The sequence below is a fragment of the Mustela lutreola genome, chromosome 1 (assembly GCF_030435805.1).
Source record: "Mustela lutreola isolate mMusLut2 chromosome 1, mMusLut2.pri, whole genome shotgun sequence".
Lineage (NCBI taxonomy): Eukaryota > Metazoa > Chordata > Mammalia > Carnivora > Mustelidae > Mustela > Mustela lutreola.
This window is the reverse complement of record NC_081290.1, coordinates 266,873,248-266,890,873: the sequence shown is the minus strand read 5'-3', so window position 1 is coordinate 266,890,873 and position 17,626 is coordinate 266,873,248. Positions and strand designations below refer to the sequence as shown.

Genomic DNA, 17,626 nt, shown 5'->3' with positions numbered 1-17,626 from the left:
TTCATTGTGTTATCCTAAATTTTCTAGAAAGAGCACTTATTCATAACATAAAACAAAAACCATGAGCACCTGAATGACTCATTGCTTAAGTGTCTTGACTCTTGATCTCAGGTCAGGACTTGATCTCAGGGTCATGAGTTCAAGCCCCACATTGAGCTCCACATTGGGCATGAGGCCTACCTTAAAAAAAAAAAAAATATATATATATATATATATATATATATATATATATATATCCATTTAAGATGAAAAATAAATGAGTTTGTTGATTCTAGATTTAATATTTATGTGGGCCCTTTTATAGGTCTAAGAGAAGTATCTTAGGAAAATAATAACTGTACAATGCATTCTTGTTAATGGTTGCTTATTTTTTGAGCAGGTAGGAGGTCATCAGTCAAGGAATATTATGACAGAATTGTCAAGGAGAATATGTTTATCTATTGAGTGGCATATATATATAGTAGCTATCTATACTCAACCCGAGTATAATAAGTAAAGGGATAAAAGTAATAAATCAAGGAGTTAAGCCAGAAATTAGGGGTTCATTTCTGAGAAACCATGGAGATAGCCATACATTACTTTGTAGGGAAAAGCCCAATTCATATTACAACCATAATGAAGAAATCTTTAGCCCTTGAGCAGGTTCTGTTACTTTTCTACAATTCCTACCTATTCCAAAATAACAGGGAGATTTCAGATGGAAATCTCCTGTCTTTTTTTTTTTTTTAATTTTTTATTTTTTATAAACATATATTTTTATCCCCAGGGGTACAGGTCTGTGAATCACCAGGTTTACACACTTCACAGCACTCATCAAAGCACATACCCTCCCCAATGTCCATAATCCCACCCCCTTCTCCCTAACCCCCTCCCCCCAGCAACCCTCAGTTTGTTTTATGAGATTAAGAGTCACTTATGGTTTGTCTCCCTCCCAATCCCATCTTGTTTTATTGATTCTTCTCCTACCCACTTAAGCCCCCATGTTGCATCACCACTTCCTCATATCAGGGAGATCATATGATAGTTGTCTTTCTCTGCTTGACTTATTTCGCTAAGCATGATACGCTCTAGTTCCATCCATGTTGTCGCAAATGGCAAGATTTCATTTCTTTTGATGGCTGCATAGTATTCCATTGTGTATATATACCACATCTTCTTGATCCATTCATCTGTTGATGGACATCTAGGTTCTTTCCATAGTTTGGCTATTATAGACATTGCTGCTATAAACATTCGGGTGCATGTGCCCCTTTGAATCACTACATTTGTATCTTTAGGGTAAATACCCAATAGTGCAATTGCCGGGTCATAGGGCAGTTCTATTTTCAACATTTTGAGGAACCTCCATGCTGTTTTCCAGAGTGGTTGCACCAGCTTGCATTCCCACCAACAGTGTAGGAGGGTTCCCCTTTCTCCGCATCCTCGCCAGCATCTGTCATTTCCTGACTTGTTGATTTTAGCCATTCTGACTGGTGTGAGGTGGTATCTCATTGTGGTTTTGATTTGTATTTCCCTGATGCCGAGTGATATGGAGCACTTTTTCATGTGTCTGTTGGCCATCTGGATGTCTTCTTTGCAGAAATGTCTGTTCATGTCCTCTGCCCATTTCTTGATTGGATTATTTGTTCTTTGGGTGTTGAGTTTGCTAAGTTCTTTATAGATTCTGGACACTAGTCCTTTATCTGATATGTCGTTTGCAAATATCTTCTCCCATTCTGTCAGTTGTCTTTTGATTTTGTTAACTGTTTCCTTTGCTGTGCAAAAGCTTTTGATCTTGATGAAATCCCAATAGTTCATTTTTTCCTTTGCTTCCCTTGCCTTTTGCGTTGTTCCTAGGAAGATGTTGCTGCGGCAGAGGTCGAAGAGGTTGCTGCCCGTGTTCTCCTCAAGGATTTTGATGGATTCCTTTCGCACATTGAGGTCCTTCATCCATTTTGAGTCTATTTTTGTGTGTGGTGTAAGGAAATGGTCCAATTTCATTTTTCTGCATGTGGCTGTCCAATTTTCCCAGCACCATTTATTGAAGAGGCTGTCTTTTTTCCATTGGACATTCTTTCCTGCTTTGTCGAAGATTAGTTGACCATAGATTTGAGGGTCTATTTCTGGGCTCTCTATTCTGTTCCATTGATCTATGGGTCTGTTTTTGTGCCAGTACCATGCTGTCTTGATGATGACAGCTTTGTAATAGAGCTTGAAGTCCGGAATTGTGATGCCACCAACGTTGGCTTTCTTTTTCAATATCCCTTTGGCTATTCGAGGTCTTTTCTGGTTCCATATAAATTTTAGCATTATTTGTTCCATTTCTTTGAAAAAGATGGATGGTACTTTGATAGGAATTGCATTAAATGTGTAGATTGCTTTAGGTAGCATAGACATTTTCACAATATTTATTCTTCCAATCCAGGAGCATGGAACATTTTTCCATTTCTTTGTGTCTTCCTCAATTTCTTTCATGAGTACTTTATAGTTTTCTGAGTATAGATTCTGTGTCTCTTTGGTTAGGTTTATTCCTAGGTATCTTATGGTTTTGGATGCAATTGTAAATGGGATTGACTCCTTAATATCTCTTTCTTCTGTCTTGCTGTTGGTGTAGAGAAATGCAACTGATTTCTGTGCATTGATTTTATATCCTGACACTTTACTGAATTGGAAATCTCCTGTCTTACCGGGATGTTGTTTTAGCACTATGCCAAGAAACAAAGGGAAAGATTAAAACATGTAAGATAGTTACTTTTTTTTTCAAGGCACAACTTTGCTAAGGAAAAATTTTATTGAATCAATTGCTTCGATGTGTGTCGCTAACCGTATATGTTGCGAGTGGTCAGTAGACATCGAGAGATTAGCATGGGCTGGAATAGTCAGAAGAAATTTCAAGCAGATGTTGGAAACTCTCCTGTGTCTTGAAAGACAGGTGTGTCAGTATAGAGGAAGTATTACTGGTAAGGTTAAACAAGGAGTATGCCAAGAAGGCTGAAATTGAATGGCATATGTGTATGGGTGAGGTAATAGGGGATCAGCCTGGGGTGCGTGGGTGGCTCAGTGGGTTAAAGCCTCTGCCTTCAGCTCAGGTCATGATCCCAGAGTCCTGGGATTGAGCCCCACATCCAGCTCTCTGCTCAGCAGGGACCCTGCTTCCCCCTCTCTCTCTGCCTGCCTCTCTACTTGTGATCTCTATCTGTGTCAAATAAATAAATAAAATCATTAAAAAAAAAATAGGGGATCAGCCTGACAGATTATTGACCTTTTGTTGGTAGAGTAAGCATTCTAAATGTCAGCTGATAATGCAAAGTCAAAACCTTTTGACTATCTGCCTGAAGTTTTATAGTGAGTTACTGGTAGAACCAGTGTTCACACATAGGTCAACGTGTTTTGGGGGGTGGGTGAAAATTAAGAAGACACGGTGACTTTTTCCATTCAAGATCTTGGCCATAGTTCTTTGGATCTGACCTTCAGGGCTCAATTGTAGCTGTTCTTCAGTACTTTGAGTTATCCTAGCATAGTGAGGGTGGGCCCAGCTCTCTGGAATAAGAAGGTCCTAAGCTGCAGGCCTACCTCTACAATTATTCAGCTGTGTAACATTGTCAAATGGGCATCTCATCCCCAAAACTCAGTTTCCCCATCTGTAAAGTGGGGACAAATATCTGATGGTGGTATTGCTATGTGTAGGAGAGGATGCACGTTAAGTACTTAATACAGTTCTTGGGACATTGTAGAGATTCAACATATGATAAATAATAAAATATTTTACCAGGTATATAATAATGTGAAGCCTTTTCACACCAAAGTTAGGGGGGGGGGAATGGAAGAGAGTTTTAAAAAGGAGAAGAAAAGTAAAATGTTGTAGAGATAAAAGAAGGAGAAAAGTATATAAGGAAAAATGCTACCCCATGCCTCACTGGGGGCTGTTTGCCTAGTGAAGAAGCACTAGAAAACCCCAAAACACCTTATAGTTGAGAATTCCTAATTGTTATTATTTAAAGGCACATTCCATGTTAATAAGAGAGAGAGAGAGAGAGAGAGAGAGAGGCAGAGGAGAGGGGGGAAAGGGTACGAGGGAGGGAGAGGGAGAGAAAGATTTGTGGCAGCTGAAGACAAGAATGGCAGTAATTGGGGCTCTAATTTGGAAAAAAAAAAAAATCCTGAAGAAAGGTAAGAATTAATTCCTGTACTGGCCTACCAGTTATAGTCAGGGGCTCTCTTTTGCTATCACCAGAGAAGGAAGGGGCTCCCTTATCCTTCAGGAGGACAATGGTACCCACCTAAGAAGAGTTACAGTTGGGTACATCTGACCGTGTACATTTCGGCCTCCTTATTACCCACTGTGCCCACTGTAGCCTGTACTGTTGCTCAAAAGGTTGCAGATTATTGTAAATGACTCTTTCACTGTTCTTCAAATTACACTGTTTTCCCTCAGAAAACTTTTTCTAGGACATTGATAATCCTTCACCAGCCTCCTCTCCCAGAGCCTTCCTATCTGTACACTTTCTTTCCTTCCGAGATTTCTTATCAGTGCCCCCCTACTGCACAGTGATTTTGTGCAAACCCCTCTGATGTGAAAACTGAGAAAAATCTTTCTGGAATCTTTTTGAAGCTTTGATTGATGTAAAGCACAATAAAAGCACAGCTGGAATTGGAGATACCAAGCTCTGCTTTTTAGCTCAGCATCGAAGAGAAGGGGGTATAGTAAGCTTTGTTTGGTCTTGAATGTAAAAGCAGAGGCAAAATGAAGCAGGGTGCCATTTGTAAAAATACTTTGGAACAATAACGGTGCTTTGAAATTAATGAGAATAATGTTTAGATTAATAGCTTAGGTCATATTTCATGTATTATATCTCACACAGGAGAAAAAGAGCAAAAGGAGAAAGTTGGCATACCCTTCAAAAATCTACACACATCACTAATCAAAGGACACCTTTTAATGTTCTTGCAAAAAATGCAATAAATGCTAGCTAAAATGTCCTACAATCATCCCAATTCTTCTACAAACTTTTACCATTATCTTTTAAATCTGGGGCCAAATTATTTCCTCCAAATATCTGTGTAGATAAAATTTTTAAACCTTTTTAAATGGAAAGGGTCATAGAGCACTTTGAGAAACTGAAGAAAGCCATATATCCTAATCTTTAGAAATTCACATACTGTTACACACACACACACACACACACACACACACACACACCTCTCTCTATATATATATATTTTTTTTCCTTTTTTCATTTTTTTAATGCTGGGTGTGGAGCCCAATCTGGGGATCCCAACATGACCCTGAGATCAAGAGATCAAGAGCTGATTGCTTAACTGACTGAGCCACCAGGCACCCCACTCTATATATTTTTTGAACCTAATTCAAAGAGGTTCACAGATTCATGATGAATCCTTAGTTCAATGAATTCTAGATTAAGTACATATTCTAAAGCAATTCAAATGTGAATGAAAGTGAGTTTGCCTACCTCTTAGAATGGATTAATATTAAATAAATATGCTTAAGAGTTCACCACAACTAAATAAATGTTAGTAGCCACTCCTTTATTATTGTTATCAGCATCTGTGCTTAATACCATTTTCAAGAACCGAACAGAATTTTCAAGAACAGAATTTTGAGGAGCTAAAGAACTTTCAATTTCATGAAATAAAACCACTTATTTTTTTTTACAAGTATTCAGGACCATTTTTAACAGTTGTTTGCATGTTTTATTTTATGAGAAAAAAACCTAATTTGTAAAATTATATTCCAAATGAGCTTTTTAAATGAGCTTTTTAAAAATATCAACTTGCCAGATGTCAACAACTTTACAGTTTTTAAAGGTGTGCTGAAGGAAAAAAAAAAAAAAAGGCTTTTTTCTAGCATGCTTATCATTATTGAAGAGAAATGTCTTTAATATAAACAAACAAAAAACATTCACTCCTTCGGGGGGAAAAGCAAGCTTTTGAGATTTTGTTTTTTAAGATATTTTATTTATTTATTTGAGAGAGCAATAACAAGACATGGGAGCTTGAGTTGGGGGAGAGGGAGAAGCGGGCTCCCTGCTGAGCACAAAGCCTGACATAGGGCTCAATCCCAGGACTCTGGGATCATGATCTGAGCCCAAGGCAGCAGCTTAACTGGCTGAGCCACACCAATGCTGCAGCTTCTGAGATCTTTAGCTCAAAATGCTTTACAGTTCTTATTGCTGGAATTCCGTGTTCTTATGAAATGACCATCCTCAATAATAATAGGGTTGATAGTGAGAGCATTTCTGCAGCTGGTAGACATTCCATGTTGTTGGTTCTATGCCATAGAACCAACTATGCCATGTTGGTTTTAGGATTTTGCATTTCTGGCTGGGTATTAGAGTTACAGGGCTATCGATGTTAAGATGCTGCCTTATGTTGACTTTCATCTCCTGGAATTTCTTTATCTACTTCACTTGAGTACATTCCTTGTAGAACCTTTGACTATTGCCCAATAAACATTCAGGTACACTAGTCCACTTCATCCTTCTACAACCTGATTGTTGGTATCATGTATCACTATTGCCTGAGGGTTGGAAAACTGTGACTAAGACCCACTAAGTCCCCATAGCTAGTACTTCAGGAGCCTAGACTATCCTCTCCTTCTTTTTTCCACTATTGATCTTCTCATAATTCTGCTGGCAGCTGTGAAGACAAGTCTCATGACATTAAAAAACTGTGGAATTTCTAGGGGTCTCTGGTATTGTTACTGTCTGGCACTGGAACTCACCAGGGCCCACCTCCTCACTTCGTTTTTCAAGAACAATGCTCTACAATTTCTTCATCTCCTGTATTGTAATGGAACTTTCTTGGTCATTTATGGAAGTTTAGTGCCCCCCCCCAAAAAAAAGTCTTTCTTGGTGTCATTCTTGATGAATAAATCATATCACTTTTAACCACTTTGTTGTCTCCAAAATCTTCCTTGCAAAGACATTTGTTCTCTGCCATGGTACTTCCAATGTGAGCCTCCCAGACCATGATTCCCTGTGCTGCTATCTTTGGTACTGTATTTGCTGTCTGGACACTGAAGACAGAGACTGACAGTGGGGCAAGGGGTGGTGACTGCTTGGTCTCATCCTAACCATTGGTCATGCACAGCAGCCAAATCTGGATGAGATGGTGACTGGGCCAATGATGGGGATGGCATAGCTTCTTAAAACTTTCTTCTGGGGCTTAAGTGGGTAGGAGAAGAATAAATGAAACAAGATGGGATTGGGAGGGAGACAAACCATAAGTGACTCTTAATCTCACAAAACAAACTGAGGGTTGCTGGGGGGAGGGGGTTTGGGAGAAGGGGGTGGTATTATGGACATTGGGGAGGGTATGTGCTTTGGTGAGTGCTGTGAAGTGTGTAAACCTGGTGATTCACAGACCTGTACCCCTGGGGATAAAAATATATGTTTATAAAAAAAATAAAAAAAAATTATTATGGGAAAAAAAAAACTTTCTTCTGACTGAACAAAATCAGTCATTGCAAAAAGGAGGAAGGTGAAGTTAAGAGGAATGGAGTTGGGACCCGTGGGTGGTATAGTTGGTTAAATGTCTGACTCTTGGTTTTGGTTCAGGTCATGATCTCAGGGTTGTGAAATCAAGCCCAATGTCCCACTCCAAGCTCAGCAAGGAGTCTGCTAAAATTTCTCTTTTGCTTTGCCCCTCCCTGTGCTGTCTGACTCTCTCTCTCTCTCTCTCAAATAAATAAATAATTTAAAAAAATAAAAAAAAAAGAGGAACGAAGTTGTCAAGAACCACAAAATGGGAGAGCAGGAAGGTGCTCTTAAAAATCACTTCCTCCAGGGGCACCTGGATAGTTCAGTGGGTTAAGCCTCTGCCTTCGGCTCAGGTCATGATCTCAGAGTCTTGGGATGAAGCCCTATGTCATGTAGTTTTAGATGGTTGAATTCACCTATCCAAGGTCACTTGGTTATAAAGTTGCAGACTTCCTCTCAAGGTCCCATGCTTTGAGACAAAAGGGTATATACAGAACAGAAATAACTTTAGTTCTCAACTATAGATGTCTTTGGTCACAGCAACTTAGAAAACAGAGGAGGCACATTCAGCATCATGCTAATAACTTTCAAGCTCGTTTCCAAGAGGTAACCTTAATAATTGTGCTGGTTTGACCTGCAGTACTTCTGCTCTAAAGAATACCTTCACAGTTGAGACAGTCCTTTCCACTCATTAGAGATTTAAATAAATGGAAGGTAGGTAGCTTGCTCATAGAACATCAACTCCTTGCTTCATGCCCTTCTTGAAAGGAATAAAAGCTCTTAATACTTATTTTAGCTTAACTACCTTTTCTTCCATTCTCAGACAGATTTTTTGTTGTTGTTACCCTTTCATCTCTGCTGACAGTGCCAAGACCATGGAAAAACACTCTCTGCATATAATGACTGACAGTAAATGACTAGGCTAAGACCTAGGAGTGCTGATCCTGTCATTTATTCAGCTGAATGACTTTATTCAAGTAACTTATTAGTTAGGGAAAAGGGATTTTCTGTTCATGAAAATCCAGAGATACAGAAGCAGGAAATGTGGTTCTCATTCTCCAGGTAAGAAATATGGATATATTTCCCTTGGAAACATTTCCTTCAATGCAACTATTTTGTATAAAGTACTTCCTCTCTAGCTAGATGAGAAATCTTACCATAATTCATAAATTATTTTATAAAATCATTATATTAAAGATCAGGGAGACCTTGGAGATGAGCTTTTCCAGGTAAATTCATTTTATAGATGAGGAAACTGAGACTCACTGAGGATGATTTTTCTGTGAAAGTCATCTAACATGCTGATGATATCAACTTTATGAAAACCCTCTCGGCATATCAGGCCAACTCATCAATGTCACCAATCTTCCGTAATCAGAAATGGCTATGAAACTCTGATAAACAATTTGAGGGGTTTTAAGGGGCAGGGGGTAGGAGGTTGGGGGAACCAGGTGGTGGGTATTAGAGAGGACGCAATTTGCATGGAGCACTGGGTGTAGTGCAAAACCAATGAATACTGTTACGCTGAAAAATAAATAAATAAATAGATAGATAGATAGATAGATAAATAAATAAAAAGAGATGGCCATGAATTAGATCAGGGAATCCACATTGTCTAATCTAAGCCTAAAAATATAACATCTTCTGGGCAGGAATATAACAGTAATTCAGAAATAGTCCATTTTCAAGAGACTTTATATACTCTTCCTGGGGCCTGATAGAGCCAGTGTTCATAGGACGCTTACCTGTATTTATTTGAAGTTTATTTTTTATGAGGGAACAATTTTTTGGAATGAAAACCTTTCCGATTCAGAAAACGATGCAACATATCTCAGTGAAGTTTGACTCATCAAAACACATTTCTTAGATTTTTTTAAAAATCAGGTCATCTTTGAGAAAACAATAGAGACTACTGAGAATTTGTGATTCAACTTCCCTTTAAGAAATTAGTGAAGATTTTCTTCTTTTTATTTTCTTCATCCCATTTTTTTGGATCTTTCCAGTCTCCTTTCCTTCTTTCTATATTATTATGGATATTAAATTTTATTTATATGCTCCATAACTCTTTCTATACATAATCACTTTATGCTACATACTGCTTTGTTTCTACTTAAATATTGCAGGTGACTGCAAATATAAATTCATAGTAGGTTTTACAAACACTCAAATAGAAATCAATTAACCAAGTAGACAAAAAGAAGTACATCCAAATAGCAGAAAGAAGGAAAAAACATTAACCAAAAGAATCATAATTGTTACTAGAAGTGGAACGAGATTTGAGTTAGAATACATCAGAAGCAACAAAGAGGAAGATCTTTCAAAAACTAATTAAAAGCAGGAAATTCAAAACATTTCTTGTGTATGTCATGTTCATTCATTCGAAAAAGTATTTATTGGAAAACAGGTATGCACTAGGTGCTATTTTTAGTACTCAGGATACATCATGAGTAAAATCAATAAGATCCCTTCTTCTAAGAATCTACCATTGTAGAGCAAGGAGGTAGACAATAAATTACAAGCTTCATAAATAAATAAATAAATAAAGTATATAGTATTTCAGATAATACATCCTAAAGGGAGAAAATGTGCCACAATTGCTGCAAACCTAATGCTCTAGGCAGGTTAAGCCTCCTTGAGAAGTTGACATTTGAATAATGGCTTGATTGGGAAGGATGGAGATAGCCATGTGGTTGGTGAGCGGAAGGGCCTCTCCAGTGGAGCAAATTGTCAGACCAAATTTCTGAAGATCTAAGAACTGAATACATCCTGGAGGGGAAAAAAAAGGGGTATGCCAAACAGAAAGGGGAAAGTTGTAATAGACAAGATCACTGAAGTAATCATAGCTCAAATTACAGAGGATGCGTCGGACTTGTTCTTTTTATCACTTGCACTAAACACAGTATCTGGTATAGAGTTAATGATCATTGCCCTCTAAAATATTGGACAAATAAACAAGTGGACGTATGAGTAAGATTTCATGGCATTTCCTATCATTTAAGTGGGAAGAGTGGGTGGGGTGGAGAGAGGCCTGTTGCCCAAAATGGCTAATTATCCATCTTTCTGTTTATTTATGCCTTAAATGATGTTGAACTGGCTTTGTTTAAAATATTTCTGATGTAAAAGAGAGATCAGGTAATGATTTAAGTCCAGTGTCATACATCATGAGGTAAAATAATTAGTGTCATTATTTCTGATCTGGTTGAGTTACTTCATGCTTATTTCATTTTCCTCTCCACTATTCCCATATGCCCCTCATGTTGTCACTCTCTTCCCTTCTATTCTACCATCTCACCCAGAGGTATTCTGAGCTTGTGAAAATGAAAATGTGTAGTAGTTCAAGAGTTTGGGGATAACAGCAGCAAGGTGGAAAGATCTGCACTGCCTACCACGGAACCGCTATAAAGATAAGAGCAAGGACACAGGCCAAATTTCCTCCAGTCATCAGAAATATGCCATTGCTTTCTACTAGTCTCAGTGTATCCTTGAAAGAATGTCCAAATGCCCCTGCTGGCCACATAGAGTCTGATCCATTTATGGGTTAATTTTTCTGCCATTAATTCATGAAGTAGCTTCTAGTTCGGTTGCTATAGCATCATGAAAAAAGAAGAGAACTGATTGGATTTTACTAGATTTCTTTGGATCTTAAATACTAATATGGCTTAATACCTCCACTATGTGTGTGTGTGCGTGTGTGTGTGTGTGTGTGTGTGTGTTTGTGTGCAAGCACACATGCATGTGAATGCACACACACACGGGTAGAGGAGACTTCATTGAATGTAATGTTTATGACCTTGGAGGTTTTGCACACTTTGGCAACTATTTCCCTTGATAACATTTGGACTGTCAATGTTATAATCCTTCCCTTCCGACTTCTACCTGCAAGAAAAAGCAAGGACCAAAATCTACCTGAAACATCTGTTTTCTAGGATGACTTCTTGGCATTTGTTATTATTAGATTAATGCTTGCTCATTGAAAGCACACACACATGCACACCATACAGAAAAAAATAAAATGTAAAATCCCCAAACCAAGTTCCCCATTCCTCAGAGGTTATCACTCTTAGCAGTTTAAAATGAATTCTCTAAAAAATGTTCTATGCTTATTCAAATATAGTATACTTATAATTTTTTAAATACTACATTCAAACCATGCAGTGTAGGCTACATTTATTTGCTTGAAATCATCCCATGTTGTTATATATAGATCTTCCTCATTCTTTCTAATGATTATATAGTATTGCTTGGGTGGATTGCTGTAAGATATTTAGCTGGTCCTTTTTTGATGTTCTTTCTACTTTATCATTATTGTAAATGATACAGGAAATTCCTTTGCATACACATTTGTACACTGAAATCTATTTGATGATGATGGAAATCTATTGAAAGTGCTTTTAAAAGCACTTTATATTATTTCTTTAAAAATGAACTGTCTAGAAGGAATCTATAAGAAAAGAGCTGCAAAACATCCCTTATTTCATGCAATTCTAAAAGTACAGGTGCTTACTAAAAGGTGGAGCATGCTTAATTTATTTTTTTCACCTTGGAAAAGAGGCAAATTATAGTAAGCTAAAAGTATTTAAGGTTCTTTAATGTGCAGGGAAAAAAAACCATGAAAATATTATTCCTTTTCATTTTTAAGTTTCATTTAGAGCCCTACCTTCATCAGAAGATCTTTGTCAGTTCATGTTCACTCAAGTACCAGTCTTGAAGGAAACAGTGAAGTGCTATATCCAGGTTTCTCAGAGCAGATGTGCCAAATTTTTGTGAAGGCCACTTAAATTTCATGGACCTTGCAAAGCTTAATTAAGATGATTTCCACTTCTCTGTATGACAGTGATATATTTTACCTTGTCGGGTTTGTAAAGCCCTCCGTAATCTAATGTTATTTTGCTAGTCGGATTTATCAGTGGTTTGCTGATAAATGTTTAACAACTGGCTCCCTTCCCCCATTGAAAGAAAATGGCAATAAACACTGTGAATATACACATGCATAAGTTTATTATAAATTCTACCAACGTAAGACATATGCAGCATGAAATTTATAATTATTAACACAATATGCAACATCCTTTTTTCCAAATAGCTAATTGATTCTCCTTCAAAGCTCTGATTAATTTTAGCTGAACTCTTGCTTTCATAGCCAATATTCACAATGCACATGAACATGGTTCCCACATTAATGTTGGTTACTATTTTAATTATGTTAACAAATAAGATAAAAGGGAAATAATGAAACAAAGGTACTGAAGTGATATCACTGAACACTGAGCACAGAGCTGGTAAGAGATGCGCAGAATCACACCATGGTATAGTATTTCTGTCATACATTAAAATAGACAGGACAGTGGTAGGAAGTATCAAAATCATTAGGAAATGATGAGTTTTCAATATGTATTGTTTTGTAAATATAATTTACTTAATTATAACTTCATATAATTTAATTTTAATCATGGCAGTGTTCAATAGCTGACTCAAAAAGTTCTTAAAAGCCTGGTAATTGACTCTTATGAGCCTATGAAAGTGGTTCTAGCTCACTACCAGCTCTTATCTCATCAATTTGTACAGGGTAAAATCTACTACATTGGGAACTATCCTTCGATGCCCCTCAAGATTGTTAGAAAAGAGAATGTAAGCTTCCCTGAATGCAAAGACTGGATGGAGTTTGAATTTTTTGGTAAAATGAATCTAATCAGCTGAACTTTTTTTAAAGCAGAAGAAAAGATGACCTACTTTGCATAGATCTTGAGATTCTAGCAAGATTCTCTTATCCAAATGATTATTTTAGAGGATAGTCAAGTTGAAATCACTAGTGAAGTAGGACAATATTCTATGGGAAAATGTGTTGCCCCCTTCTAACAAGAAACCAACTTTGAACCTGACAGTGTGTGTTCGGAAAAAAATGATTCTTTGAGTTTCAAGTTATTTCAGATTTTTACATTTTTTGTTCGGGCTCAGGGAAATGTAAAATAAGGAACTCCTCCTCCAAAGAAATCAATATTTAAATAATGAGATCATTATAAGGTCACCTCCCGTTCTTTCATCCTGTGGTAGATTCAGTAACATCTCAGCAACACATCTTTGCTCATTAAATCCTGCTTCTTTATTTTCAGTCATTTTGGGGAGTGGCAAGGAGCCAAGGAACACCCTTTCTCCTCTGTGTCTTTGGAACACCCCATTTCTTCTTGTGAAGATTATATGGTATGTACTTTTAACTTCCTTTAGTTACTCCCCATTTCACTTGCAAAAAAATGTTATACTTTTCTTCAACTAGATCTCCATCAAAGAACAAATTTATATAAGCCCATGCATACCCCTCAAAGTTGATGGGCAAAAGAAAATTTTACATTTGTACAAAGATTAAATGAAGTTTGCCTTTTTGGTCAAGTGAATCTAATAGGCTGAACTCTTTTAAAGTATAGGCAAAAGATGACCTACTTTGCCTAAATCTTGAAATTCTAGCAAAATTCTTTTATCTAAATGATTATGTATGTAAATACACTTATATTTAAATATTTAGTTTGAAAATGCAATGGAAATCAAATTTGCATTAACTAGGCAGAGTTTTATCTTAGAGATCAGGGAGAGTATTCACTACAGAGCTAGGACAATCACGGAAACAGTGGGCTTGCCTTGCTGTAGTGTGGTCTTACCTCAATAAGAAGGATGACTTTGCAGATTCTCCACAGCATTTTGCTTTTTATGTTTTCATTTAATAGTGTGACATCCTACGACAATTATCATTATTTTTGGTCCAATTTTCCCTCTGAAGCAGCTTTGACACAGATCAATGCATCTCAGTGTCATTTTTTATGGAGCTGCAACATCAAAACCTGACAGCTGGAAATCTTAATTGGTCCAGTGACAGAAAATATAATGACTGCTCACAGTGACTTATTTTATCTGACCTTGTGTTTAACTCAAAGGTAAATTTTCATCTCACCATTGGAAAAGAGAAAGTTGTGGGGTTGAGGAGTGGGGCAGGTGGCCCAGAGAAAGGCCCCTCTTTTGGAAAGAAATTGCTATGGGTTTGGGGGCTATTATGGAATTAGGGTTTAAATGCTGGTCTGCAGTAATGGATACCAAGGGTCTCCGTGCCTATTTGAACTGCCAACCTTTCTGCCGTGCCTGTCGTTACAAATGGCAGCAAACACGGAATGCAGCATGGAAGGTTGCCCATAAGCGACTGGCTGGAGGCCCCGTCACAAAGGCCACCAGACAGCTGTCAAACAGACTGGCATTTGATCGTTACTGACTTGGTCTGGAGCCCAGTGACTTTGACCCAGAGGCAAAAGGTTTCCTGTAATACCACCCAAATTGCCCAGTCCTCCTGGTCCTGGAGAGAGAGCTGTTTCTAGAATAAAGACACGAGATTTGTCCTACCAGGCCCAGCTATGAAACCAAATTTTCAAGGGTCCTATTGGCAGTTAAAGCTGGTGTATTAAGAAAGTATTAAATTCCCAACATCTTTACTTCACCTTGGATGAGGACATGGCATAAAGAGAGAGATAGCGTGACAGTGAAAAAAAAAAAAAATGCTAGAGTTCTTTTAAAAAGACATCTCTGGGCTTTATTTGCAAAGCTTACCTAATTCACTAAGAAGTCACGAAAAGTGAAAAGTAGGTTGCATGTGTGAATGCTCGCTAACTGCAAATCTCCCTGAGAGTTGTAACTGATGGTAATGAAGATGAGAGTGATGATGATGGTAGTCGTGTTAGAGATGGTGAACTGGATGTTTTTCTTCTACAGACATATTATTAGCATGTTCTTACAATAAGAAAAGGTATCAAAGATACTGTTGGTCAAGGCTATAGTACTGAGTACTTAAAGGCATAGACTTTAAAATAAAGATATGGCTTGGAATTCTGCCTCCAAAATTCATGAGCTGGTAAGCCACAGTTTCATCTATTAAAAAAAAAAAAAAAAAAACAATAAAACAAAAAATCCAAAAAACAAAAAAACAAAACAAAACAAAAAAACCTACTATAGGGAATTATTGAAAGGATTAGGTGAAATAAGGCATGAGAAGCAGTTAGTACATAGGCTCAACATATAATTGGTACTCGGTACTCAGCCTTCCAGCTTGCTTATGTTCCTTTCAATTCAATAAGGGCTGAGCTAGTGTGTTCCTCAATAACTCATTCACCAGTTGAGGCTAAGGAATGGCTCACTTAGCATGTTTCTCTGCCAGATGTATCTTTTTTTGTTAGTCTCGGTCTCCCAAGAAGCCAATACCAAAACTAGATTTTCTCAATATCAGAGTCTTTGAAAGCAAATGGAGACAGAATTGAGAGGAAGGCTGGGGGAAACCATCGGATCAGGCTGCACCTCTGATCCCAAGTGAAGGGGAGAGGGAAGGAAGACTGTATACAAGAATCCTAGATCACTGTGCAGAGTAAGGAAGCCTCAGTGAGGACTTTCAGGGGTTCCTCAAGACAGAGTCATTGGTGAAGACACAAACCTTATTTCGTGCAGGAAGATTTGTCGGTGCTCTTTCACCAAGGGAAAGTCAAAGTGAGAAAAGTAGTCAAAAGAGCCGCATGTTGAAATTCATTCAGATGGGTGCTGGCATTAGGACTCTGCGTTGCAGCAGCATTGGCTCTGCTTGATACCTGAGTCATGATTCAAAATGGAAATAGATTTGTTTTTTATCACATTTCCGGTGCAGCTAAACTCAGACCCACATTTTCCTCTCCTGAGGTCTTTCTACTTCTGGAAGTGGAGATCATTCTCCATTTCCTCATTTTAGTAGGAGGCTTTTTGTGGGCCTATGGCACACTTCTCAGAAAGGCTTGCCAGAAGAAGGAAGGAAGGAAGGAAGGAAGGAAGGAAGGAAGGAAGGAGCTGGTTGGAGGAATATTTGGTGCCTCAGCATTGTTTTGTGTTTCCTCTCTGTTATTAAAGAGAAACTATGAAAAAAAGAAAAAGAAAAAGAGAAACTATGCATTGAGTTGTATTATTGCCAAACAATTCACAGAATAGTCAGACTATAATATGCAAACTCTGGAAAGAACCCCATGCTAACTGCTCCATGGGAAATGACTTGCCCTAGGCTGTAGAACTAGTAAAGGAAAAGTCTATATCCACCTTTCTGTCTTTTCTCTTTCAATTGACTATGTTGCTTTCCTGTTTCACTTTTTATAATTTATTTGAAAACAAACATTACTGGTTCTCAACGTTTATAGAAATCCCAGCCAAATACTCCAGATAGTACCGAATCCGTTTGAAGTCAGGAAGACACGTGAATTTGCCATTCACTGATTCATTTTACAAATACTGAGAGCTTATTATGTGGCAGGCATTGGTCTATTGCTAAGAATATAAGAACACAAAGGCCAAATTTCTTCTCTCCTGGGGCTTATATTCTAGTCTATATTCAGAAAGAATATTTTATCTATGACTCTGTTATTCACTGGCCATATGATGTAAGACAAATTTCTTAATCTATCTGAGCCCCATATTTCCTTGTCTAAATAACAAAGCCAGGAAATTCTGCTTTGCTTTGTTATTAGAGGACCAAAAAGGTAATATCATTAAGTCCCTTTGCAGAGTGCCAGGCAAATAATAATAATGTGATATAGGATGGCTTTTGCTATAGTCAGTTTTGGGTATTCCATTTGCCCTCATTTCAGCCCCATCATTTTTCCCTCTTCACAGAGATGCACTAAGGTACAAATGTAAGCTCTGCTCAGTGCCTTCACTTCTGTTCTAAGTTCCAACCACACCAACTTTATATCTGTTCCACAAACACTCCTGTCTCCTTCTTCCTTTAGTGTCTTTGTATCAGACCCTCTGCCTGGAACATCCAACCCTCCCTTGCCCATCCTGGCCTCCTACTGCCTTTTTTATCTGCCTCACTGCTACTCATCTTTCTTTCAGCAATTACCACTTGGCACGAAGTCCTTCCTTAACTTCCCAGGCTCAGTTAGATCTTCGATATACACTCTTACAGCAGGCACGTTCACATGATTTGCAGAGCCCAGAACAGAATGAAAATGTGGAGCCCCTTGTTCAAAGAACCAAACAAAAGTATTGTTAAAGGTATTAGATTATAAAGGTTTTCCCTTCTTCTTCCATCTCTCTTGATTTGTCATTTTTATAATTTGTTAATGTCATTCTAAGAAAAATTTAATTTGTAATTTATTAACATT

General features: G+C 37.7%; 1 protein-coding gene across 4 annotated transcripts in view; it reads left to right on the top strand.

The window, feature by feature from the left end:
* Nucleotides 1–17,626, top strand: part of LRRC4C (leucine rich repeat containing 4C) — a 1,215,829-nt gene that overhangs the window by 914,796 nt on the left and 283,407 nt on the right. For 3 of the 4 annotated variants that reach the window (XM_059140139.1, XM_059140132.1, XM_059140125.1), the window contains one exon: nucleotides 13,589–13,676. The gene's annotated coding sequence lies outside the window, so the exon portion shown is untranslated. Of the gene's footprint in view, nucleotides 1–8,492; nucleotides 8,541–13,588; nucleotides 13,677–17,626 lie in introns of those variants that run through there. The other variant, XM_059140157.1, reaches the window with a different exon arrangement.